The following is a 26,155-nucleotide window of genomic DNA, read 5'->3' as shown; positions in this document are numbered from 1 at the left end:
CTCACTTGTGGATTACAAATAGGACATTCAGCCCTGGATTACAAATTTATACCTTGAAGCAGTTGGATGATCCTGTAGTGACTTGGATTCCAATTGAACTATCATTGGCAGAAGACCTGTTATAGTGAAATGTTTTTGTTGTAGTGAGTTGAATTGTTTTGGCTAAGTGGTACTAAGGGTGTTTTACTAAAAAGCCTCTGTTTATCATTAGTTTTATTATTGTTTTGGGTATGACATATTGCTGATAGAAGCTAGAAAGCTGTTTTCCTTTTAAAATCATTCCATAATAACGGCACTGCCTGGCAGAGATTAGCTTATTTGTTATAAACAGGAATACTGAGTTCCAAAACAAACCCTGAAGAGGCAGCATACAGACCTGGAGGCTGTGAGTGTATTTACTTTAATAAGAATGGAAAATAAAGCTGCGATTGGCTTTAAAGAAACAGTAAAAAAAATAGAAAAGAAAACCGAGAAGGAAAACCACCAATACCTGCATCCAGCTCCACATCTGGGCCAGGGAAATTTATGACCATGCAGGGAGATATGAAAGAGATGCAAAATACTCTATTAACTGCCATAGCACAGTTGACTAGTAAAGTAGATAATACTGGAGAACAGATGGGAGAGATCAAACAAGAGATTTTGGAGAACAGCAAACAGACAGCAGAGACAAGTATTAGATGCCCAGGTGACAGATAATACACAAAAGGTGGAACAACTGGGAAAAGAACAGAACATACATGATTCCAGACTTTTGCAGTTGGAAATAGACAGAGCTGCCTATATGCTGAGGTTCCAAAACATACCAGAAGAGAAAACTGAAGATTTGCAGAAAATACTAAGTGAAGCCTTGGCTGAAATTCTACAGGTGACTCCTCAAACGATGGGAAAAGAGTTTGATCAAGTTAGACGAGTGTCATCAAGCTTCACAAGATGGAACAAACTACCCAGTAAACTCCACTTGAAGCTTACAAGAAAGAGGACCAGAGATGATATTTTGAAGCAAGCAAGAGACAAACCTATGATGATAGCTGATGGGTATCTCCAGTGGAAGCATTTACTCATCCAAATCTTTTAAAACCTAATCAGAGCTATAGATATGATGACCTGTTGGGAAAAGACAATCAACTCAAAACTAGAGAGGAGTTGGAAAACATGGACATTAAAATGAATTGGTGGTTGAGAATGCAAGTCGAATCTAGGTATGTCAAAGACAAGTCGACAGGCTTTAACACAGAACAATACTCATTTGATAAAATTTTCCTAGGTCTTCAAGAAAAGCTAATCTCTAAATTATATGCATATTTACTACAGATGAAGATGCAAGAAGAAGTTGTAAAAGATTGTATGGTCCAATGGGTGAAAAATTTGGGTTATAACATTACATTAGACGAATGGGAGAGATTGTGGAAGTTCAATATTAAATTAACTAGATCAATAATTTTTAAAGAAAACTTGTATAAGATGTTTTATAGATGGTACTTGACGCCACAGAAATTGTGCAAGATCTATACTAATATGTCTAATAAATGTTGGAAATGTGCTAAACTGGTTGGTTCTTTTTATCGTATGTGGTGGACATGTGAGATGGTGCAGGACTACTGGATAGTGGCTCACGAATTACTACAGAAGGTTATGAAGACACAGATTCAATTCAAACCAGAGCTATTTTTATTTAATATATTTCCTGAGGACTATTCCAAAGAAATGAGACATTTGTTGGCACATTTCAATACAGTAGCCAGGATTCTCTTGGCGCAGAGATGGAAATCTCAGGAAATCCCCACAAGAATGGACTTGGTGGGAAAAATTCTGGAAACAGTAGAGCTGGATTTTTTATCCCAGCTGTTGGCTGTGAAATCTAATGAAGAAGCAAGAAAATATTGGTTGAAATTTTATGCCTGGCTAGATACTCAAGACTCTTAAGATTCTCTGGTGTGAACTTATATCTCCTTTTTCCTGTATCCTGTATTACAAGATTGCTTTTATTGGAAATGTCAAATTTAATAGATATTTTAACAAAAAGATTTAGAATGCAAAATATCAAAATGGTGATGATGCACAGTTTAGAGATAATATGTGACAAACTATGTATTTTAAGAAAGTATTGCAGATATAGGCTTGTATTTTTGAAAGTATTCTCTATGCAGATTAAGACTGAGATGTAATCTTTATTTCTTATCCCTTCCTATTCCCTATTCCTAATTCTTGGAAACTAATAAAACTTTTAAAACACAGAAAAGTACATTCAAATAGTTCAATTACTTGGTAAAGCAGAAACATAATTCTATCACATTTTATCGTAATTGTTGCAATTGCCTAGGTTGCCTACTCACACATGCTGGCCCTGAATATGATATGAATTGTTTACTGTAAATCAAACAGCATGTGAAGCACATAGTGAAAAAAAACTACATGGATCATGTTGTGAAACCACAAAAGGTACTGAATACAAGAGGTCACAAAAAGAAGGGGGTGAAGCAAATGTGGAGAAATAATTAGAAGGATTCAGGATATGACTGGGGACTAGGATTAGGATTCAATGGAAGCATAGAGGAGGATGAACTTGATTTGAGATTAGCATTCTTTGGAACTGAAGGCTCATATAGTGCATTGCTCATTGTTGAAACTGTGTGGACTTTCCAAAACATTTTGTTATATGGCATGGGAGTCTTCAGTAAAGAGGAAAGAATTAAACACACACACACACACAAAACACTGGATGCACCAAGCCTTGGGTCTAAAATAACTGAAATTGCTCTAGATCTTGGCCAGTATGTATTTTGAGGAAATATCCAATAAAATAGTAACTGATTTTGAGAAATTTTAGAAGGTAAGGGCAAAAAGTTTAGAATTTAGTGTACTTCCATTAGATGCTTTTAGCAGGCAATTTGGATAGTGAGATTCTAATATATGCACACTTGCTTTTTTCTTTATATGTAAATTTAAAGTAATATTACTTTAACATATCTTACCCCGGGGATACCAAAGCAATCAATAAAAATATATATTTCCTAGTCTAACTAAGGACAGCACATGCATGCTACTTGCTGAATGAGGAATTGCAAACCTAAATAAGATGTATATATCTGCCTGAGTGCAGTTGCCATTTATACATACTACATTGCTTTTAGTGGAGTATGTGTTTGGATGCATGTTATGATGCAGCTACATTTTCAGTGTACATCCTTTCTATAATAAAAGTGTAGTGGCATTGGCCAAATGGAGCTCTCCAATTGGTTATGCCTGTGTTTCAGAAACCATTGTCTCATCACCTGTCACTCCACAACTCTGTCCAGTGTCTCATCACCTGTCACTCCACAACTCCGTGCTCCTATTGGCTCACTCCCCTGTCCCCCACCCACTGCAGGCCCAGGAACATTGCAAAAAACTACAACACACTTACCTCAGAGAAACATACCTCTCCAATGCTTCTATATCTCTTCTCACTCAAGAAGTCTCAGAAACACCTGACACTCTACTGCTGAAGGGCCTAGCAGCTGGCAACAAATGTCTGCCAGACCCTCCGTGGACCACACGGATGGCCTCAAACTGCATGCAGCCTCCATCTGTTTCCTACAGCCTTTAGGGGCTTTGCACTGAACTCTGCCACTCTACCGAGGCTTCCTGACTGCCCTTGGAGTGCCACCAGTGACAGCCCTCTGCCACCCCCTCAATGGACCATGGCAGTGGGTTGGGGGGAAAGTAAGCTGGGAGAGGGCATGCCAAGGCATGGATAGGAAGGTGGCAAGGTGGGGGGGGGGTGAATCCCAACAGTAGGGAGGATGGGAAGATGGCAAAGGTGGTGGTGAGACTGATTGGCCAGGGTTGGAATACAGCAAGGGGTGGGGGGCTGCTGCCCACTTGGGAGCATTGGAAGACAGTGGGAAGAGTGACCAGCCACACACTCACACCCATTGTATTTTTGAGCACAACAGGCCTCCCTCCTAGTATGAATATATTTTTAAAATCTTGAGGGCAATTGGATCAAGGAACTAGCATTTTCAGAGAAGATGTATTAATGTGATTTTTTTCACATTTGTGGACCTATTCTTCTCTTACAGGATTTTAGAGTAAATCTGTTATTAGACTTCATCAACTGGGTAATGAAAATGAAGACATCATTTGATCCATTTCTGATACAAAGAACCCAAACTATAAATATGAATTAACAGGAACATTATTGATAGCAAAAATTGCTATTGCAGGACACTGGAAAACTAATAGGTTTTCAGGTTTGGATTTGTAAGATTTGGATGATTGCCACAGTAGTTAAAACTGACTTATTTCATTAGGACAAACAATTTTTTGACAACTAGGCCAGATGGAAATCTTTTATTAGACTGAAATTTTTACTGATAATCCAAACTCCTTTTCAGTCTTACGACTCATTTTGACTATGGATGTAGTTACATTTTTAACAAGCATTCAAATACAAATCATGGTGCAGCAGGAAGATACTAATTATTCTGCAAACAATGAAAAAAAACAAAAACAGTTTTTCCCCAGAGTCCTAAAATGGTTCATAATGTCTTGGCACCTGCTTGTTCCCACAGTGTCACTTGGAAATAGTTCTGTGAACATGGGCAGAAAGTAGTACATTGCTTTAGCAATTGATCATGGTGTGAATTATTAGATTTCTGGATTACAGACTACAGCAGGGTCATTGTTTTGCAAATTGCACTTCCACTTTAAACATACCATGCCAGCTCCAGTTATCAGTTCCTTACCAATGCCAAGTAAGGGATTAAAATAATCAACTTCTAAGCATGTGCTAGCTGCTTGAGCTACTTGATCTGATGAACACCAAGCATACATGGGACATATGCCGAAAAGATGTCATGATTAACTGTGAATGGAGAAAGATTTTCATGGCATCACAGGCCGTGAAAATTATGTGTGCTGTGTGATGTAGTGCTGAAAGTTTCAGAGTAGGATATGGGGAGACCCAGATTTGGATCTCCACACTGCCATGGAAGATCACTGCGTGACCATGAGCCAGTCACACATGCTCAGCATAACCTACCTCACAGGGTTGTGAGGATAAAATGGAGGAAAGGAGACTACTGTGAACCACTTTGATTCCCCATTGGGAGAAAAATAGGACATAAATGTCACTGCTGTCATCATTTTTGTGCTGACTCTTCTATCTGAGGCTAGATAGGTGGTAATTTGAGAAACAGAATTCTCAATCATAGCACCAAAATTATGGAATCCCCTTCATGAGAATATGTGTCCTTCTATCATAATCTTCTTCCAGTGAGTGAAGAATTATTTGTTTCCTTCCCTTACTGACCTTTCTTCCTGTTTCTGCGTTTTGTTTAATTTTAATCAGTATTATAACATGCATTTTTAAAACATGCATTGTTTTAATAGTTTTGATTGTTTGCTGCATTGGGGATCATTTGGGTGAAAAAGCAACATAAAAATGTCCCAAATAAATAAATATTTTGTATCATAATTTTTATTTTGTATCATAAGCATTAGATCTCCATTAGCATCATCAGCTGATCATTGTTTGATCATTATGCCCATCTTTAAACTCTGGCTTCCATACAAAATATCTTATGCTAAACTAAGAACACTATCACAGGATACTTAGACCTTTGTCAGAGGCTCTCGTTACCTTAAAAGACACATTGTTTGTTTGCTCTTAAGGACATACCGCTAGAAATTCACTAACCAAGATCTACAAGCCCCAAACAAAACCTATTTGTAAATATAAATAGTACTATTAATAAAAACAAAGTTATTTCTGACTTTGAGGTGAGGAAGACAGGTTTCAGTCTTCCAGGCAACAGAAAGTGGAAAGGATTGGGGCCGTAATGGCAAAGCATAACACAAATATTTGCATTAAGTGGGGATTGTCTCACTTGCCAGTTTGGGTTCAGTTTCCCTTCATCATTTTACTGGGTTCAAGTGGGCTTTCTAATTCCATGTGTTTCCTGCCTCATGATTACGGATGGGCATTAACCAGCTGACAAACTAAAGTTCGCCATGAATTTTGCCTGGTTCATAGTTTGTCAACTGAAAAGCCACCACAAACTTCCCTGAATTTTGATGCAGTTTGTGACAGTTTGAGGAGAGGAGAAAATAGGGGATTAAATGACTCTGAGCCATTTAAATACCTCTGCTTTCTGATCTTCACAAAAAACAGCTGAGTGGTGGGGAGATACCTGCTGCTTAACAGTTTGATTCCAATGGCTTAAACCATTGAAACTACTGCTTTCGGCTCCTCAGATGAAAGACTGTGAAGGCCAGAGAGCTTTGAGTGACAAACTGCTCCGAACAATCAGATTGGTTAGCATCATCTGAGCAGAGAATGTCTTAAGAGAGCTGCATGCTCATGGCCGGCATGTCCATTAGGCAATCTGAGGTGGCTGCCTGGAGCGTGGGAGAGGGAGTGGGTTTGGGGCCTCCTGCCCACCCTCACTTTGGAGGAAAGGGAAATAGTGAGCTTGGAGGTGGCCATCGTGGGGCTTCTAGACTCAGTGTGCATGCACGCCGCTTGCTCACCATCACTGCGTCCCTCATGTCTGTATTTCCAAGCACAGATGCAGGGGGGCGGAACGATGGTGGGCATGCATGCATGTGTGCTGAGGCTGGAAGCCCTATGGCAGCTGCCACTGAACTAATCCTCACCAAAGAGGCAGGCGGTGGGGGCACCTGGCCTGGGGTGCCAGCCTTGCGCTGGCTCCCCAGCACTGGCACTGTGTGTGCTTAGAAGAAATTCAGTCAGATTTTTTTCCTTGACAGAATTGATTACTGACCGCCTGATTTCAGCCTTAGCTGAAAGCAGTTTAACACAGACAGGAGAACTGGGGGAAAGTTATCAAGGAAGTTTGAAAAGTAAGTGAAGACTCATTTGGGCCAAGGAAGGGGGATAGATCTTCTGAGGAAAATTCCCTATCCAGTCAAACAGGGAGTTAGCTCTGCAGAGATCCCTGATCTAGTGTGGTTAGAAACTGCTTTTAGAGACCTTAAGAGTCAATTAAAATCTCAAGACCAGTACTGTTGTTTCAAAAGAAGGGGTTTGGGTAAAGAAAGAAGTGTACCAGACTTCTGGAAACTAAAAACACCAGAGAATACTCTTAAAAAGTGTACTGAAGTGTTTGGGGAAAACACTGGAACAAAAGCCTTTCAACATCAACATTTCAGTCACTGTGAAAAGCTTAAGAAACTCTCATTAGCATAAGAACTAAAGTCTGAGGTCTTTTACTTCAGAAATTTCAGTCCCTGATTTTGCCTGACCTTTCCATCTATGTTAAATAAAATACATTGTTATTTTTGATTTTCAAAATGCCCTGGGTGTACATAAGAACATAAGAGAAGCCATGTTGGATCAGGCCAACGGCCCATCAAGTCCAACACTCTGTGTCACACAGTGGCAAAAAATTTTATATACACACATACACTGTGGCTAATAGCCACTGATGGACCTGTGCTCCATATTTTTATCTAAACCCTTCTTGAAGGTGGCTATACTTGTGGCTGCCACCACCTCCTGTGGCAGTGAATTCCACATGTTAATCACCCTTTGGGTGAAGAAGTACTTCCTTTTATCCGTTTTAACCTGTCTGCTCAGCAATTTCATCGAATGCCCACGAGTTCTTGTATTGTGAGAAAGGGAGAAAAGTACTTCTTTCTCTACTTTCTCCATCCCATGCATTATCTTGTAAACCTCTATCATGTCACCCCGCAGTCGACGTTTCTCCAAGCTAAAGAGTCCCAAGCATTTCAACCTTTCTTCATAGGGAAAGTGCTCCAGCCCTTTAATCATTCTAGTTGCCCTTCTCTGGACTTTCTCCAATGCTATAATATCCTTTTTGAGGTGCGGCAACCAGAACTGCACACAGTACTCCAAATGAGACCGCACCATCAATTTATGCAGGGGCATTATGATACTGGCTGATTTGTTTTCAATTCCCTTCCTAATAATTCCCAGCATGGCGTTGGCCTTTTTTATTGCAAACGCACACTGTCTTGACATTTTCAGTGAGTTATCTACCACGACCCCAAGATCTCTCTCTTGGTCAGTCTCTGCCAGTTCACACCCCATCAACTTGTATTTGTAGCTGGGATTCTTGGCCCCAATGTGCATTACTTTGCACTTGGCCACATTGAACCGCATCTGCCATGTTGACGCCCACTCACCCAGCCTCAACAGATCCCTTTGGAGTTCCTCACAATCCTCTCTGGTTCTCACCACCCTGAACAATTTAGTGTCATCCACAAACTTGGCCACTTCACTGCTCTCTCCCAACTCTAAATCATTTATGAACAAGTTAAAGAGCATGGGACCCAGTACCGAGCCCTGCCGCACCCCACTGCTTACCGTCCTCCACTGCGAAGACTGCCCATTTATACTCACTCTCTGCTTCCTATTACTCAGCCAGTTTTTGATCCACAAGAGGACCTGTCCTTTTACTCCATGACTCTCAAGCTTTCTAAGGAGCCTTTGATGAGGAACTTTATCAAAAGCTTTCTGGAAGTCAAGGTAAACAACATCTATCGGGTCTCCTTTGTCCACATGTTTGTTCACCCCCTCAAAGAAATGTAACAGGTTAGTGAGGCAAGATCTTCCCTTGCAGAACCCATGCTGAGACTTCCTCAATAACCCGTGTTCATCAATGTGCCTACTCATTCTGTCCTTGATAATGTCCTTGATAGTGTAATTTAAGTTGTTTAAGTTAAAGCAGGACCCTGTTCCTTTCCTCAGATTTCTGGGCTGAGCCAACAGCCGAAATATCATTCAGTGACAGGGTGGGAAAACACATTACTAAAGTGGCTCAGTCAGTAAAAGGACAGAAAAATTGAAGGGAAATCTTCCCTTTGAGGGAGGGAAGTGGATGCGGCCATCATACCCCTGCTTTCTGCTCACTGCAAAAAGCCATGGTGAACACAAAGTGAAATGGGTTGGAGCCATTTAACCGCCTGCTTTCTGCTCCCTGCCATTTTTTGCTGCAAGCAGAAAGCAGGGGTTTAAAGGCCTCATAAACCAATATGAACCACAAATGGCACATAAACTGATACAGTTCACAAACCAATGTGTCTGAGCCATGAACCACAAACTGATCTGCAAAAATGTGGTTCAAGCATAGTCCTACTCATGATTATTATAATGTCATTGGGCTATGCTGTTTTTCAGAGCAGGCTAGCAAATTGTTACTCAGTTACCTATTAGCCTGGCCTTTTGTGTGGGTGTGCGTGTGACTAAACTCTGGTGTCACACACATCCCAGTGTTCTCAATAATGTGATAGAAAATCATATTATTTATTATCTTTTCTAAATTTATATTCTGCTTGTCTGACTTCACAAGGGCAACCAAGGCAGGTAACAAATTAAAACATACACAATAAGATCACATCTTAAAACTGTTAAAAAGAACAAAAAAACCCCAATTTATTATTAAAACTCATCATTAAAAACAGAACTCAAATACCTACAAAGACATAAAAGGAGGGATCACTGAGGGAACACCAAACAAAACAAAACTAGTCTTCACCTGCTGGAGGAAGATGGTAACAGAAGGGCTCAGATGAATCTCCCTGGGAAGAGAGATCCAGAGTTTTGATGAAAATGTGCATGTAAAACTGGACTGAGTTCATGAAAATAGAAGCAGGATTACAAGATTCTTCTGAAGAGTCCTGCTTTCTAAGCAAAACTTTATAAACAGAAACTGGTGTTCCTTCAGAAAGTAAATGAACATTTTGCTATGCAGCTAACTCCTGTATTGGCCTTATCTGCTATTTATCAGACGGCATTACCCATCTGACAAATAAATCACCCTGCCTTCCCATCCAAAGTAGATAATTACTTGCATGTAACCTGGATTCCGTTCAGAACATGATTGATTACAGCCAAAATTGTATAGCAAGATTCATCAATTGATAATTAGATCTCTTCTTATCATCCACTTCGCTCATGTCATTATGATCAGTGGTGATAAAGGCAAGGATTGCTGATTGCATACATTCAGATAAAACAATAACTACAGGGCTCTAATGCACTCACAATCAAGTAATTGATTAGGCATTTTTGGTCTCTTTATATGGCTTTACATTCTTTAAATGGTATATCTGTTCTCATCTTGTTCACAGTTTCCCTTTCAATATTATTTTCAGGCTAAACAAAATGCACAGATTATACACTACCATATGGACATGGTGTGGAAACTCCAGATTCAAAATCTTGTTTTTAAATTAGTCTGCAGTCTAGGTTGCCTTAACCTGGACTAAACAAGAAACATATAACATTGTCTTCATAGTAGCAATGCTTAGGAAATAGAAGATTATCCTCATTATGAATCATGAAGAATTATGAAAGTTCCCCCTTTTCACAGAGTTTCCATTGCATCTTTACTGAATTTAGTAGTTATTTGCAATGCTAAGCACAGATGTAGTTTCAAGAGAACCCTTGCACTACCAGGTTTACATATTTCACCAATGGCAGTTAGATCTGCTCTCCATGTTATATCAATATATATAATACTTAACCAAAACAATGAATTCTTAAACCCAGATACTGGAGCCTTAAACAGGCAAGACCTTAAGAAGTCCCACATTTGCAGAACAATCTGAAACATTTAAGAAATTAATGTCCTCAGTGTCCATTGCTAGGCAACCACATCAAAATATTGCCATCCTTTAAGCCTTTGTTTCTATCAGGAAAAGGCAAAATGAGGGTGTAGGGCAATTTCCAAGGGTGTTTTGGCCTTAAGGGAGGGTAATTGTGTAGAAAGGGGATACATGGGGAAATGAGGTAACCCCCATAAAAGACATTCATGATCATTAGAGCCATTATTTGCCCCAGTCCAGTTTCAAAGGATGCTCTAGGCTGGATTGGCTGACTAGAATACAGCTATCCAATGGTCTTTGGGCAATCACATGCTGCCAGCCACTATGTTAAAGACATGGTAAGGGAATATGCGGACTATATTTGCATTGTAGTTTGAAGATCTGGAAGTGGAGGACAAAAGGAAGGATGAAAAGGAGAGAAATAAAATAAAAATGAAGTCAGCAGACCATACATGGGATAACAAGCTTTCTGGATATAGCATTTACATGACCATGATAGTACAGGTTCAGCCAGAAAAGGCACCTGTGTTAATTAAATGTGATATGATCCATAGAGCATATATTGAGTATGCTGGTGTTTAGATACATCAAGTGGGGCCCACCCATGATACTCACAGGGAGGAATCTCAGCTCCCACGTACGCTTTTCTCCCCAGGCTCCCATGCAGCTGCCAGACCCATTGTTCCCCCCCCCCCCCCCCCACTGTTGGTGGCTTGTTTGGAGCTGCTTCAGATGGACTCATCAAGGCTTTCTTTCTCCCCCTTTCCTTTCTTAGTGGCTTACCTGGAACTGCTCTGGACAGGCTAAATGGGGCTTCATTCCCCCCTTCTTTTCCTGTTATGTATGTGCCTTAAAGTATGTACTTCCTGCCAGCTCATTGGAGCCAGGAAAGCAGAGCTTGGGGACTGTATAACAATGGGTAGTGGGATCCAAATACTTGCCACCCTGCACCTATCACAGACCCCTGCCTGTTTGAATGAACCAATGGCAGGCTAGTGCGGGAGATTAGAGTTGTATATAGGTTTGGCCCACAGACCCTTTATTTATTTTATTTGATTTGATTTATATCCCACCCTACCCCACCGAAGCGGGCTCAGGGCGGCTCACAACACAGAGGGTTCTAACAATAAAATTCTAATTTTAAATACAATAACAGTTTACATCATTAAAACATTAAAAACATTAAAAACATTAAAATCAGTACATCAGTCCAACAATATACTATCTATGACTTCCTTTGATGTTTTGATAGTTTTACTGCTGGTCAGTTATTAGTCAGTCTTTGTTGGAGCAACCTACACCATGCTTTCCCTAATAAAGAGTGTCCTCACTATGATCTCGTCTCTGCAATTCTTTGAACCCACTATATTACAGTGGCGACAAGGATGGGATTCTGGTAGGTGACACAGCAACTGGCCACACACTGCGCCTCGCAGCAAGCTCCCGCTCCGCACATCACACCGCCATTCCTCCCAAGGGTTGCCACGCCAGACAGGAGATGAGTCAGAGTCAAGCTTCTGGCTCCGCCAGTGTCGAGCAAAAAAAACTTCTCCAAGGTCCAACCCTGACCAGGCTGCGGTGCCTGCCCCCCATAGGCATCTGCTAGAGTTCAACCCCAAACAACCCAAAAGATGGGACTGATGGGTGAAGTGACTCAACTTCTATCTCCTCTACCAGGACATTGAAAATGAGCAGAAGCAGAAACAGCTTTTGCTCAGTCTCTGAGGAGAAGACACGCTAGCGCTGGCAGAGAGCCTGATGGCACTGGTGCGGCTGACCGATGACGCCGCTACATACAAGGCCATTACGGAGAGGCTCACCGAGCATTTCTCACCCAGGCTGATGCTCACAGACCTGCAACTAGAATACCACAAGAGGGTACAGAAGGCCGGCGAGACTGCTTCAGCCTTCGTAGCGGAGCTGCGCCGCCTGGCCCGAGATTGTGATTTTGCCAGCCTCGACGAAGCGCTGCTGTGCTGTTTCATGGCGGGCCTCCGCAACAAGAAGATACAGGCCGAACTGATGAGGCACAAGAAGCTTACGCTAGCAGATGCCCTGGACGAGGTGGCCGCCTATGAGAAGTCACATAAGGAGCGGCGGGCCTCTGCAATGAACCAGGTCACCAGCGGGTCCAACTCGGAAGACTCCAGCGAGGAAGATGCACTGCAGGCCTCGAACTGCCAACAGCCATGTGCCACTGACCCTACCTCAATGGGAGGATGTGCCAGCTGTGGGGAAGCCCATGAGTGCCATTCCTGCAAGTTCTGGAATGCCATCTGCCACACATGTGGAAAAACGGGGCACCTTGCACGGGTCTGTCAGTCGAAGTTGCTGGACCCTAGCAGAAAACCAAGACAGAAAGATGGTTGCCACCACGAGGTCGCATTCATAGAGGACATCCAGGTGCTCACCGAGGCAAGGGACCAGGTATGTCAACTTCCCATGCCCTCCCCAGGAAAGTACATGGTGACTGTGCTCATAGCAGGCAGACCCTGCCAGATGGAAGTCGATTCAGGGGCGGGCCAGACAGTAATATCAGCCCGGACATTCAGGGAACTGTGTTGGGGGAAGGAAGCCCAGTTGAGCCTATCCCCCTTCATAGTCCGGGACTTTCAGAAGAGGGAGGTTGCAGTACTGGGAGTAGGAAATGCCCATGTAAAGTACGGCCAGTTTTCCGGCTGTCTGCCCCTGGTTGTAGTAGAGGGGGACCTGTGAAATCTACTGGGGCAGTTTTGGTTCAAGGCCCTGGGAATCCAGGTAACCAGCATCCATCACGTGCCCGAGCCCTCCCAGACCAATTTCCAGAGGGTGTGCGAAGAATTCCCCACCACTTTTGATGGCAGCCTGGGTACCTACATGGGAGAACCAGTGACCCTACAATTAGACCCCAATGTGCAGCCTATTAGATTGAAGGCCCAGCGGGTGCCCCTGGCATTAAAACCCAAGGTAAAGGAGGAGTTGGACCACCTCCTGGCTCAAGGGGTACTGGAGCCGGTGGCGAACGCCAAATGAGAAACCCCCATAGTCCCTCCAGTTAAGCCCAATGGCAGCATGTGCATTTGTGCAGATTACAAATGTATGATAAACAAGGCACTGCAAGGCCATGCTTATCTGGTGCTGGTGGTGAGTCATGTGTTGGCCTTGCTGGCAGGAGCTAAGATATTTGGGAAGCTCAATTTGGCCCAAGCTTATCAGCAGCTTCCAGTACACACCGCCACCACAGAGGCACAGACTATTGTCACACACAGGGTCAAACGGCTGCAGTTTGGTGTCAGCGTGGCCCCGGGGATCTTCCAGAACTTAACAGACTCTCTTCTTAAAGGCATTCTCAGGGTCCAGCTGTTCTTTAATGATGTGCTGATTGCTGCAGCCACAGAGGAGGAATTTGCATCCCATCTTCAAGCAGTTTTACAACGTTTTGACAGGGCGAGGTTGAAGGTCAAAAGAGAGAAATGTGAACTGGGGGTGACCAGTATTGACTTCCTGGGGTAGAGGGTTGATGAACAAGGGATTCACCCAGCTAGGGACAAAAACAGGGCGATTTGTGATTCACCGGCCTCCAGGAACAAAGCGGAACTACAATCATTTTTGGGACTTCTCAGTTTCTACCACGCCTTCCTTTCCCACAAGGCGGCAGTAGTGGAACCTCTGCCCCGCCTACTGGACAAAAGGGCTCTGTGGGTTTGGGGTCACCGGCAAGCCTCAGCGTTTCAGACGGTAAAGGACATTTTGACTTCCAACAGCTTGCTGGCTCACTTTGACGAGCAGCTGCCAGTCATCTTGGCCTGCGATGCTTCACCATACAGGGTGGGGGTGGTCTTAGTTCACACGCTGCTGGATGGCTGCGAGGTCCCGGTGGCATACTATTCCAGAATCTTGCAAAAGCCGGAGCACAACTACGCACAGATTGACAAGTTGGATCTGGCTATAGTTGCAGGGGTAAAGAAATTTCATGACTATTTTATGGCTGGCCCTTCACAATACATAAGAACATAAGAACATAAGAGAAGCCATGTTAGATCAGGCCAATGGCCCATCCAGTCCAACATTCTGTGTCACACAGCGGCCAAATATATATATATATATATATATATATATATATATATATATACACACACACACACACACTGTGGCTAATAGCCACTGATGGACCTCTGCTCCATATTTTTATCTAACCCCTTCTTGAAGGTGGCTATGCTTGTGGACGCCACCACCTCCTGTGGCAGTGAATTCCACATGTTAATCACCCTTTGGGTGAAAAAGTACTTCCTTTTATCCGTTTTAACCTGTCTGCTCAGCAATTTCATCGAATGCCCACGAGTTCTTGTATTGTGAGAAAGGGAGAAAAGTACTTCTTTCTCTACTTTCTCCATCCCATGCATTATCTTGTAAACTTCTATCATGTCACCCCTCAGTCGACGTTTCTCCAAGCTAAAGAGCCCTAAGCGTTTCAACCTTTCTTCATAGGGAAGGTGTTCCAGCCCTTTAATCATTTTAGTTGCCCTTTTCTGAACTTTCTCCAATGCTATAATATCCTTTTTGAGGTGCGGCGACCAGAACTGCACACAGTACTCCAAATGAGACCGCACCATCGATTTATACAGAGGCATTATGATACTGGCTGATTTGTTTTCAATTCCCTTCCTAATAATTCCCAGCATGGCGTTGGCCTTTTTTATTGCAAACGCACACTGTCTTGACATTTTCAGTGAATTATCTACCATGACCCCAAGATCTCTCTCTTGGTCTGTCTCTGCCAGTTCACACCCCATCAACTTGTATTTGTAGCTGGGATTCTTGGCCCCAATGTGCATTACTTTGCACTTGGCCACATTGAACCGCATCTGCCACGTTGACGCCCACTCACCCAGCCTCAACAGATCCCTTTGGAGTTCCTCACAATCCTCTCTGGTTCTCACCACCCTGAACAATTTAGTGTCATCCGCAAATTTGGCCACTTCACTGCTCTCTCCCAACTCTAAATCATTTATGAACAAGTTAAAGAGGATGGGACCCAGTACCGAGCCCTGCGGCACCCCACTGCTTACCGTCCTCCACTGCGAAGACTGCCCATTTATACTCACTCTCTGCTTCCTATTACTCAGCCAGTTTTTGATCCACAAGAGGACCTGTCCTTTTACTCCATGACTCTCAAGCTTTCTAAGGAGCCTTTGATGAGGAACTTTATCAAAAGCTTTCTGGAAGTCAAGGTAAACAACATCTATTGGGTCTCCTTTGTCCGCATGTTTGTTCACCCCCTCAAAGAAATGTAACAGGTTAGTGAGGCAAGATCTTCCCTTGCAGAACCCATGCTGAGTCTTCCTCAATAATAATATTGAGGAATAATACACACAGACCACAAGCCCTTGCTAGGACTGTTTGCCCTCAACCGCCAGATGCCACAAATACTTTCACTGCAGGTCTTGCAGTGGTCCATCTTGCTTGCGGGGTACCAGTATGGCCTGTGCTACCAACCGGGAAAGGCGATGGACCACGTGGACGCGTTGAGCCGACTGCCGCTGCCATTCATGGACCCAAATCCTGCCTCGGCTTACCAGACCATGTCATTGGAGTCCCTTCTGGACCTCCCGGTACATGCTACAGACATTTCCCAATGCTCCAGGAAAGACAAAACACTCTCATGGGTTCTGGACTGCGTGTGGAGGGGATGGCCGGCAGCCCGAGAGGGGTCAGCATTTGTATCCCGCTGGGACTGTCTGTACACAAGGGGTGTCTGTTGTGGGGAAACAGGGTGATGGTACCCCCGGTTTTAAGGCAGCGGGTCCTCAATGCACTACATGAGACACACTCCAGTATTGTGCGCATGAAGGCGCTAGCCCGCAGTTATGTCTGGTGGCCAGGGATCGATGATGCCATTGAGTCCTGGGTAGCTCATTGCCAGCCATGCCAGGAGACTCGGCCAGCTCTGCCTAGAGCTCCAGGTCAACAGTGGGAACACACACAAAACCTCTGGTTTTGCCTGCATTTAGATTTTGCAGGGCCCTTCCATGGACAGGTATTCTTCCTGGTCATAGATTCCTATTCCAAGTGGCTAAAGGTAATCCCGGTAGCATCCAGTTCCACCAGGTGGCACTAGGGGTGCTCTGAAGGGCTTTCACCACACAAGGGTTGCCAGGCACTCTTGTCTCGGCCGACAGTCCGGAGACGGAGGAAGCGACAGCCCCAGCGGCCGTGGCTCAACAGACACCCATGCTGCAAGAGAAATCAGGACATCCGGCTGGGTCTGAGCATCAGGGCGACCCTGAACCATTGGCCGAGGCTACAATGCTACCAGGCCCCCAGCCTGTTGCACCTGAGGCCACAACCTGTCCGCCTGTGGCCCTGGAGCTCAGAAGGTCAACACGCGAGTGGCGCAAGCCAGAGTACCTACAGGACTACGTACAATAGGGCTTGCGAACTTAGGGGGGAGGGATGATATAAATGTGCCTTAAAGTATGTACTTTCTGCCAGCTCATTGGAGCCAAAAAAGCAGAGCTTGAGGACTGTATAACAATGGGTAGTGGGATCCAAATACCTGCTACCCTGCACCTATCACAGACCCCTGCCTGTTTGAATGAACCAATGGCAGGCTATTACAGGAGATTAGAGTTGTATATAGGTTTGGCCCACAGGCCCTTAGTCAGTCTTTGTTGGAGCAGCCTACACCATACTTTCCCTAATAAAGAGCTGTCCTCACTATGATCTCGTCTCTGCAATGCTTTGAACCCACTATATTACATTTTCTCAGCAGGTCTTCTGGAGCTACTTCAGGTGGGTTCACTGAGGCTTCCCTCCCTCCCTTCCCTCTCTCAGTGGCTCATCTGGAACAGCTCTGGGTGAGCTTCCCAAGGTGTCCTTCCTCCTTTTCTCTCCAGACCCAGAGCAGAAGCTGGCATTCTCTGTCTCAGCAACTGTGTCCAAGCTGCTGGAGCTGTGCCACCATTGCTTCAGAACCCAGTGTGGTTCTCCTGTCCTTCTGCCAACCACTGAGATGTGTTCTCTGTGCAGAGAATGCTTCTTTAATTTTTTGGGGAAGAGTATTTTTTTATTTTCAGAATTTTTCTTGCACACCTGGGAGTGCCCCAAGTGTGCAGAAATTCTTTTGACCTTCTATGTGTGCCCTTTCTGTGGAAATAAGTATCCACACATAAGGGACACCGTTCTGAATTAGATATTTAGATGGAATGTTCAGTATGCATGCAGCTCAAGACCCTGAGTTACCCTGGAACCAGTGTTCCCTCTAAGCTGATTTAGCATGAGCTAGCTCATAGATTAGCTCAGGAAGGATAACCCCAAAGCCCACTAATTTAGGCAGTAGCTCACAACTTTAATGCCAGTAGCTCACAAAGTAGAATTTTTGCTCACAAGACTCTGCAGCTTAGAGGGAACACTAACTGGAACCAGGAGATTCTGTTGTTGTGGTGTCAATGTTTGGGCCCAGCACATGCTTTACTGGGAACATATTTCAATGATGGCCATTTGATTTCAGAAGGTAATTAGATCAACCAGGCAGGGTCAGCCTGTAAGTCAACTTTTATGCTGGGTTTTCAATGTGTGTGGCAACAGGTGGTTGCACAGCATGTATGCAGTGAGTGTGCTGGGAATCATGCTGGATCTACTTGCTCTACAGGAAAGGATGGTTGAGGATAGAGTGACAACTGGAGTGACAGTCAGAGCAGGGCTGCTAGTGGACTTTAAAAAGGCCCTCAGTCTGATATGGCTTGAGCTGTTGTTCTGTTGGTTAGATAGATATCCAAATAGCGAAGATGCTGAATATTTAACTAATGGTTTTAGGAAATATTTTCAAATACCACATTAGGGGCCCAAGCAATTTTTTAAGGTTAAGAACTTGAAATTGGTTTGGAACATGGTTTAAGGGTTTATAAAGAGCCTTGTGGCACAGAGTGGTAAAGCTGCAATACTGCAGTCTGAATTCTGCTCACGACCTGAGTTCGATGGTTTCAGGTAGCCATCTCAGGTTGATTCAGCCTTCCATCCTTCTGAGGTTGGTAAAATGAGTACCCAGCTTTCTGGGGGAAAAGTGTAGATGACTGGGGAAGGCAATGGCAAACCACCCAGTAAAAAGTCTGCCGTGAAAACGTTGTGAAAGCAACGTCACCCCAGAGTCGGAAATGACTGGTGCTTGCACAGGGGACTAACTTTACTTTTTACCTTTTTAAATGGTTTATTGGATTTATATCTCACCCTCCCCACTGAAGAGGGCTCAGGGTGGTACAGAGCAAATTATTGGTATGGAGCAAATTATCGAAGGAGAGGAAAGCAGGTGGGGCCCCTTTCCCATTTTGTCATGCGCAGTTTTGTGTATTTCCCCTCTTGAGGTTATTCCCAAAAAGGTTCCTGGAAATTTAGGATTATTTATCATTTGTCCTTTCCAAGTGAGGAATTAGTTAATGATTGCATTCCAGATGTGCTATGCTCTGTCTGCTGTGGGAATGGTTAGGCCATGCGATAGGGGAGCTGTGCTGATAAAATATGTCATAAAGTCTGCCTTTTATTTGCTACCTGTTCACCCAAGGGATTTTGAGTTCCTAAGTTTTCAATTCCAGGGCCAGTTTTATTTCACAAGGCACTTTCCGTGGGTTGTTATACATCTTGCTCTGCTTTGAGTGATTTAGCACCATGTTGGACTGGGCCTTCCTACAGAAAGCTAGGTCAGATAAGGTCACATTTTACTTGGATTATTTTCTTTTTGTGGGTCTGGCTGGGGCAAGAGAGTATGCTTGGCTGTTGGTTGTTTTGCAAGAGCTGTTAAGGGGAAAGAAAAGGGAGGAAAGCTGAAGATGGAGGGTGCAGCAGGTTAATGCACATTGGCTAGTATAATATAGTGGGTTCTAGGCATTGAAGAGGCAAGGTGGTCGTGATAAACAGCTCTTTAGTAGATACAGCATGGTAAGTGTCTGCTCTACAAAGACTGGAGAACTGAGCCAATGGGACCAACTATATACAACCCTGGGTTCTTGCGCAAGCACGTTATTAGGTCATTCAAACCAGCTGGGGGTCTCTGATTGGTTCAGGGCAGCAAGGATTTGGATCCTGCTGTCCATTGTTCCCGAGTTCCCAAGCTCCGTATGGCTCCAATGAGCCAGGCAGGAACTCCCACAAAAGTCTTCACTTTAGTCCAGTACACAACAGCTAGTTAGTGGGGAAGTGAGATGAAAGCAGGAAAAGGTGGAAAGGCTATAAGGACTTTCAGAAAAGGCAAATAGAAACAGTGAGGATGGTGAAAAGGAGATGCCTCCAAGAAGTCTTTGCTGGTTCTCAGCTTGTATATGTGTATTACCTGCTTAGGAGGCAGATCAAGTTGAGACAGGAGCATATGCCCAACCAGGCCTCATTTTGGGTAGGAACCTCTAAATTGTATTGTGCTCTTTCTTTCTTACCCCCCCCCCCCGCACCACTTACTTCTGGGCTCCTTTGTTCAACCCCCCTGCAAGAATGTTTCTGAACTCCAAAATTTGACAAACTTTCTAATATTTCTCCGCACAATAAATGGGAAAATAACCAAAATATATAAAGCAGGCAGATTGAAATCTTCATCATGCCACTGTGACCACATAGGAAAAAGTAATTTAAAAAGTATGATGGGAGTAAGGTTTTATTATGACAATTATAATTCAAGAAGCATTTTAAGATAGATGCTGAGCCGGTGATGTCAGGGGTGTGTGGCATATTCAAATGAGTTGTGCTAATGAGCTCTGGCACCTCTTTGAACTTGAAAACAAAGGCTTGTGTTACTCTAGAATGTCTGTTGTTCCTGCACTCTGCATCCAAGCCCAACACTGCATCAAAGCTTTCTTTCATTAGTGGAAGCCAAATCATAAGTCTGGACACTGGCATTTCCTCCTTTATTTGAAACTTAGTGCAGCACCCAGTCCTCTGGTGTACCACAAACTTAAGCTGCACCCTACTGCTGTGATGTGGCAGAAGTCCCTGACTTATCTGAAATATAACAGCTGATTTGATGTTCAGGATGCTGTCACTTTGTGAATGTATGGTAGCTATTTTTATTTTATGCATGTCAATGGTAGGTGTCAATAGAAAGGAATAATAAGTGGCTGTAAACTTGCTTTGGCAGTATGTTTTGATTGCACCTATTATGCTCACCATTGGAAGGCTGCTGAAAACATTCTATGACACGTAGTTCACACTGTAGCATTAATGCATAGAGAAGTTTATTGTATTTAGGAAACTGGTAAGAATTTCCAAGTGCTGCATAGAGCACTTGTCATGAGGAAGTTGATTTCAGTAGACTCTCTCTGGCAGGTATAATGCATAGAGAGATTTTCTGAAATTCAATAAAATGCTACAGTTATTATAAAAGGCCTTACATGGCTGCCTGAATAACAAAATATATGTACTAAGTAGAGGATACAGCATCTTATCATCCACTATTATCATATCAAGTTATCTTATTCCTTGTCACATGATATTCCACATTCTTGTAGCAAAAACTTCATCGCACAAAGCTTTCCTTGTCATTTTTATTTCAGAAGTTTTTTCTATGAATCAATGATGTGATTGCCCCTTTATTCTCTTAACAGAAGTCCTCACTAATAACAATGGTTTGCGTCTCAGAGATAAGAGAGAGAATCACCCAAAACTATGCTGAATCTTTTGTAGCATAGCTGCACACTGAAGCCACTAAACCTTTTCCTTCCTGTGTGCCTCTAATAACCAGAGACAGGTGGACTCAGATTAAAACCTTGGTTTATTCAGAATTTTTTTAACATAGTCTTAAGGTTTAAGTTTATATAAATTCTATATGAATCCAAAATATTTCTTTCATAGGGATTTTATTTAAAATTAATATTTTGAAAACCAGCATTAGATTTTCTTAATTGGCCCATTAAGATAGAATTCTTTTAACAGAAATTCTGCCAAGGAACAGAGGCTTTTTCAAGCACTGTGCCAAGTAGGAAAAGAAAAAATTGGCAAGCTGGTTTTAAGTACATATGCTTTAAAAAGACACTCTAATGCAGAGGTGTCAAACATGCAGTTCAGGGGCCGAATAAGGCCCCCAGAGGGCTCCTATCAGGCCCCCGAACAACTGGCTGTCATCTGCTTCCTTCTTCCTCTCTCTTGCTTCCTTCTGCATAACAGCTTGCTTTGCAAGGCTTGCTCAGTTTCACAGGAGCTACAGAACAAAACCTTATATTGTTTTCCATTGGCTGAGGCTCCTCCCTTGGGGAGAAAGGAGGGGGGGAGAGCTTGCTTTGCCAGGCTCTCTCAATTGCACAGCAGAGCTACTGAGCCAAGCCTTTCTTCCTTCTATTGGTTGAGGCTCCCCTCCCCCCCAGTCTCCTGGGGAAGGCAGGAAAGAGCCAGAGCTTCCTTTGCCCAGTTCCCTGGATCCTATGGGAGAAATACAAAGAAAGCATCTTTAAGACCAATGAGTAGTAACATTTTAAGCATGATTTAATTTTTTAAAAATATATATTTGTTTTTTTCTGTGTCCGTTATATCTCTGCTACCTAATCTTAAATAGGTACACACATGGCCTGGCCCAACGTGGCTTGGCCCAACCAACCAGCCATCTCTAAGAAAAGGACAGGGCTTGACACATGGCCTGGCCCAACAAAGTCTCATTTATGTCAGATCTGGCCCTCATAACAAATTAGTTTGACACCCCTGCTCTAATGATTTCAGTGGATCTTATTTGCATGTATATTTTCTTCCATAGGATGGCAGCCATAAATGTACAAAACAGGAACTTTAGACTAAGGTCAGAGATCCAAATTTCTAGCTGCAGCACAGTTGTAGGTGTTGGCAAAGTAATTGACACAGCAACCTGATTAAAGTGTAGATGAAGGTTTATTTAGGAACTAATATACTTGATAGTAAAGAGAGACAGAGATAGGTTCCTAACTACATTTCTGTCTGAGAGAGAGGGTAAGACTAAGTGTGGAACTTCCGAGAAGAAGGGGGAAATTGTCCTGAGAGTAGCAATCTGGAGACAGACAAGGAATGACACTTAACAGGAGAGAAGGGACTGACCTTATTATCATATTTGTCTTCTTGTTGCCCCCTGCAGGATCTTCTACTTTGTACTCTCTTAACAGTATGAACTCTGCAAGGAACGCTGTATAGGTCAAATGGGAATTCCCTTAGGGATAGATCTCACTCAAAAAAAGAGCAACAGTAATCTCTGCATGTGATAGGTAGAATCAATGGACAAATGTGGCTAGCATCTGAGCTACAGTGATGCCCACCAGTGTGATTAGCTCTGACTATGACTTTTGCAGTAATGCTCTATTAGCATTGAAGATGTAGAAGAAAACCCCGGAATCTGGGATGTTTTCATTTTCTGCTGTCTGTGTAACTAATGTTTTGTTATGTTTGATACCAATTTGTTCTTCTGAGCAGCAAGAATGAGCTCATTGCAATGAAACTGGAAGATAAGAATAAATATTACATGCTTACTTGAGACCTATAGGTCAGAGGAGTAGAATAAGAAAGTAATTTTATTACATACAAAGGAGTGATTAAAAAATTGAAGGACAGGTGACCTTTAATGCTGTGCTTTCATTCTTTGTACTTATGCTCACATTCCTCCCCTTACAATGTTATGACAATACTACTTTACAGGTTGTTGTACAGATTTTTGGCAGGAGAGGGAAATTCTTGGAAACATATCTCCTTGCTGAATGAGATCTAGATTGAGCTTGTGTTTCCTCTACTCTTACTGATATTTAAGCCTGGGCATAGCCAGAGGCACAAGTCAAAGGAGTCTTTGTTCTTGGCTGTTAGACCATGGATTGCAACCTGTAACTTCGAAGGAGCCAACTCAGTGACCCTAGGACCAGCCTGGTATGTGCAATGTTGTACTTTTTCCAGAGGTCATTTTGTAGAAAAATAGGTGGTGGAGTTCATTAGCATAACACATTAGCATATGCTGCCACCACCCAGCCAAAAGCAACCCAATGCAAGAAAGGAGACCCCAGATGAAAAAGGCCTGATTGGGCTGGCTACAGATCCAGCCAGCCCAAGCAAGCCTCACTTGCCTGGGGCTCACCTGCCCCCATCCCCCAGTCAAAAGGCCAGCAAGCAACCCACCACCCAAAATCATATAAGAAGTGGAGAAAGGGTGGCAGTTTCCCCAGGGGTCAATGAAGGCTGCTGGGAGTGTGGAAAAGTCCCTGGTGGCTGGCTAACTGCCCGCTTTCCTAATCTAGGGATTGTTATTCAGCTGCACCTACTGTTCAATGGACAAGGTAGGTAGGAGGAAGAGGGGGAACCCTCAGAGAGGTTCAGGAGCTGAGCTCCTGTGAGCTCCTGCTGAATCTGAGGCCTGACTTTTTCTGGGTTTATGTGTCTTTGTGTGTATTTAAATTGCATTTTTGTATTTTGAAATCTGCTTTGGGTTTTCACTGGGAAGAAAAGTGGGTTAGATACTTAAGTAACTAAATAGTAACATTATATGAAGCATTTTAGAATACCCCAAAGCACTATAGAAACATCAACACCACCACCGCTTTTTTTTTTTTACTGGAACGCAGTCCCAGCTGGCTTGGTGCCAAGGTGTGGCCTAATATGCAAATGAGTTCCTGCTCAGCTTTTTCTACAAAAAAGTCCTGTGCAAAACAATGACAAAACATCGGGGTATGTCCTAGTATGCAAATGAATTCCTGCTGGGCTTTTCTTGCAAAAAAGCCCTGATCATCATCATCAGTACTAGTAGTAATACTTCCACCTTTTGCTAGCAAAGTTTAAACAGGAATGCTCAAGACAACTGGATGAGTAGTATTGCTCATCAGTGAAGAAGAAGAAGAAGAAGAAGAAGAAGAAGAAGAAGAAGAAGAAGAAGAAGAAGAAGAAGAAGAAGAAGAAGAAGAAGAAGAAGAAGAAGAAGAAGATGATGATGATGATGATGATGATGATGATGATGATGATGATGATGATGATGATGATGATGATGATGATGATATTGGATTTATATCCCGCCCTCCACTCCGAAGAGTCTCAGAGCGGCTCACAATCTCCTTTACCTTCCTCCCCCACAACAGACACCCTGTGAGGTGGGTGGGGCTGGAGAGGGCTCTCACAGCAGCTGCCCTTTCAAGGACAACCTCTGCCAGAGCTATGGCTGACCCAAGGCCATGCCAGCAGGTGCAAGTGGAGGAGTGGGGAATCAAACCTGGTTTTCCCAGATAAGAGTCCGCGCACTTAACCACTACACCAAACTGGCTCTCCAAACTGGCTCACCAAACTAGTACTACTCAGCAGCAGCATATAGTAGGCTTTTTAATTTTAAAGAAACTCCTTTGATTATTAGCATTTATGGCATCTTTGTGTTAAATATTTTGTAAATGAAAATGGGCATAAGCATGTTGTGGAACTTTATTAATTATTTGACAATTTATTCACATAGGTCTGTCAGATATGTGTACCAGCAAATATGTATACTAGCATAAAAAGTAATAAAATATATTTCAGTATGCAATTTCTAGCTTAAAAACAATAAAATATTTATATGGAGCAAACATAAATATCAAATGTATAAATTAATAACAATTTAATCAGTTTCAAATGCAAATACAGATATACAGCACATAATTCCATCATGCAGTGACAATTACACTTTTTTTGCTGGATTTATAAAACATTATTCTCCAGGGGAAGCAATTATAACTATGTCACTTGCTAAATGTCATTTATGATAATATTTATCCACTTTAACAGAAACCTTCAGTGAAAAATATTTATCCTACAAATCAAGTTAAAATGTGTATTAACAAAATGAAACAGCCAGAATAATTATCTGATGAATTTTGCAGTACTTTACATTTGAAATGAATAATTTAAGTTCACTGGGTAGGCAATGTCAAACATATGATGTTGTCAAATATGCATATCTTTGATAGTATTTAAATTTTCAAGTGATCTTGTGACTACCTAAGCAAATGCGATCTCGTAATTTTAGTTTGTCTTTTATCAGTGATGACAATGTTATAGGTAGATTCATATTTTTGTCATGATTTGAAGTTTCCTAGACAGTTTTAGTATTTACTTTTGGTGTTTCATTGTAGACTCAGAAGAGAACTGGATTTGGGTTAGTGCTGATTCAGACAGTTAGATGCTGGAAAGCTACATGCCATCAACAATGTGGAAGAATTGCCGGCCCCCAAGTCTACTCCATATTAGATCCCTCTTCCTTGTTATAGTTTCAGAAGGCTTGTGAGCATATTTTCCACCAGTTTGTATAGCTAAGGTTAGGAAATCAACCTCTGTTTCATTTTTTAAATATTTGCTTTCTTTCTGTCAATTAGTTCAGTTTTCTGCACTTTGATTTTGTGCATTATGTAATTGTGCTATGCAGGGCTTTTTTAGTAGAAAAAGCTCAGCAGGAACTCATTTGCATATTAAGCCACACCTACTGACATCACCATTGTTTTCTATAAAAAGCCCAGCAGGAACACATTTGGAACCTATCTTCCAAAAAAAATTGCTTCTAAAAAACAGATCCTTTTGAAGTTGTATAAGTGAATAAATATCATAAAGGACATTTAGCAAGTCATCCTTCCTACTCTACTGTAACAGAGCCATGGGGTGGGAGCTA

This window comes from Heteronotia binoei, chromosome 3 (assembly GCF_032191835.1).
Source record: "Heteronotia binoei isolate CCM8104 ecotype False Entrance Well chromosome 3, APGP_CSIRO_Hbin_v1, whole genome shotgun sequence".
Lineage (NCBI taxonomy): Eukaryota > Metazoa > Chordata > Lepidosauria > Squamata > Gekkonidae > Heteronotia > Heteronotia binoei.
Note: the sequence above shows the minus strand (reverse complement) of the source record.